This window comes from Etheostoma spectabile, chromosome 10 (assembly GCF_008692095.1).
Source record: "Etheostoma spectabile isolate EspeVRDwgs_2016 chromosome 10, UIUC_Espe_1.0, whole genome shotgun sequence".
In the NCBI taxonomy this organism is placed as follows: Eukaryota; Metazoa; Chordata; class Actinopteri; order Perciformes; family Percidae; genus Etheostoma; species Etheostoma spectabile.
Window position 1 is genome coordinate 19891944 of NC_045742.1, and position 2168 is coordinate 19894111.

Sequence of the window (2168 nt, forward strand, 5' to 3'; positions counted from 1 at the left end):
TATATATATATATATATATATATAAAAAGTAAGAAAGAAAGATTTTAGAACTAGAATAAAAATTGACCTTTTCTTTGTTTATTTTGCTCTGATATGACGAAGGTGCTCAGAAAGCACAATACATCAACCAATTCTAGAAATGAATCCTGAGTGAATAAACAAGTTAAAACTAATTAAACATCATTTAAATTGGTCGACTCACGCTTCGGTAAGATGCTCTGAGGTAAAGCAAACTGACATTTGTAAAAACAAAACAAAAAAACAGTGCTTCACTATTCTGCAGATACATTTAAAGACTACATACAGTATAACACAATTTTGAATACTAAATAATTTTTTGACATGCGTAGTAGATGGTATACATTTGAGGTATTGACTGGTCACACGAGGACATGAATCGGGCGTCTGGCGTTCCAGTATTTTTAAGTTTACTTCTATTTTTACAACTTATCCATAGCTAGTGTTTCTAGCTCAAGAAAAACCAGCAGGGCTTAACATTTCCCACATGTAGATTTCTGAACTGCTGTAGGGTCTGTTGACTCTTTCATCATGGCTTTACAAACTGCTTACGTGAGCTTGTTGTTCTTGAGAAGGTTGATCATTTTGAAAATTGCATCGATGATGTTGTCTAAATATAAGACTCTTTTATAGTACAGTAGTGTACCACCATTTTAGTAAAGGATGATGCCAGAACACAGCAATACAATGCATTGCATTGGTCTGATTTGTTAAAAATATTTGTAATCAAAACCTCTGCTTTGACCACCACTTACACACTTACAGAAGCACATTTATCATTGGTTGTGACACTGTGTAAAGAACCTGTGTAAAACTAAAAACTGTGCTTTTGCAATAACTTTAAAATAATAAATGATAAGCATCAATCAGTGCATAATGTATTTACTTCTCCTTTGTTGATGGTCTCTAATTTACAACCAGGAAAACAATCACAAATTCACAGCTCCTGAATAAGCATCTACTGCTGCCGCTCAGCATGCCTAAGTGTGTTTGCGCTCAGGAGGAGAGAACACACATGCAATCCAATCTCCTCCAATTTTCCTGCTTTGCGGAGTTAGCCTCGTTTTCTGCAGTTTGTCAGTTTGAACTGAAGCCACCAGCAGAGTGGAGACAATTTTTAAATCAACTGAATAATTACATGGTTACAGTGCATCACACCTCTGCACTCCAGAGTATCAGTGACATTTTCATTCCAAATACCTGATTATATAGAAGCTTCTGTTTTCGTTGGCCTCAAAAGAAGCCTTGCGTGTTTGTTTGTGTGTGTGTCTGACTGACTGACTATAAACCTTTGCTAATTTTTGATAGCCTAAAGCCCCTTCTCCCCTACTTGATACTATATCTTTATTATCTCTGTTATGAGATGACATATCGCCAGGTACAGATTGACATGGTGTTGATTTAATCTCCAGTTGGCTGTTAATGGCTTAAAAGAGCACATCCAACCTTATCATGTAATAGTGGTAAAATTGAGGATGTGGCCCCTTGATAATAATCCCAGCCTATTTTTGTGTCATTTTCGGGTGTCTCGGTAGCAAATAAAGTGTATTGTTTTTACCTTGAGGGGCTCAGAGGACTTCTATTGTCTGAGTATAATACCCAAGTGTATAAAGCAAAAACCCCCGGGGATGTAGCTTTTTCAGTATAAATGGTGCATTATTACGTGCCATTTTACATTAGCGGGGTCAACAGGTTTTTTTTTTTTTTTAAAGGAAGTGCTTTTACTTTTATTTAATCAAAATTGTATCAAACATAATTTGACAGGAGTAAAAGAAAAAAGCCCTACCCTGTGTTAGAGGTTCAAATGAAATGGGTTTCAAATGAAAGTATTCTACTGTGTTCTCTTGCTGTCTTAATGTGCAGCGGAGTGCCTTGCCTGAGTCACACAGCTGTCCCTGTGCGTTTAATTAGCTCTAATAACCATTTCAATTCCATTAGCAGGAAGCAGCTACCTCACCAGCACAACCAGTCAAGAAGAATTCACACTCACCCAGCATACAATACTATACATTATGTGCATGCATATCCGTAATTGCACCTGAATGGTAATATTGTATTTATTGCCTAACAATAGTGGAAATCCATCTTTCTAAACACATGGGGTACACACACACACACACACACACACACACACACACACACACACACAC

The 2168-nt window shown here is 36.8% G+C and overlaps 1 protein-coding gene and 1 long non-coding RNA gene across 2 annotated transcripts in view; one reads left to right on the forward strand and one right to left on the reverse strand.

The window, feature by feature from the left end:
• Window positions 1-2168, forward strand: part of abcb7 (ATP-binding cassette, sub-family B (MDR/TAP), member 7) — a 27584-nt gene that overhangs the window by 6705 nt on the left and 18711 nt on the right. The window lies entirely within an intron of this gene.
• The window catches only part of LOC116696453 (uncharacterized), an 18971-nt gene that overhangs the window by 2444 nt on the left and 14359 nt on the right, over window positions 1-2168 (reverse strand). The gene's annotated exons all lie outside the window — the stretch shown is intronic.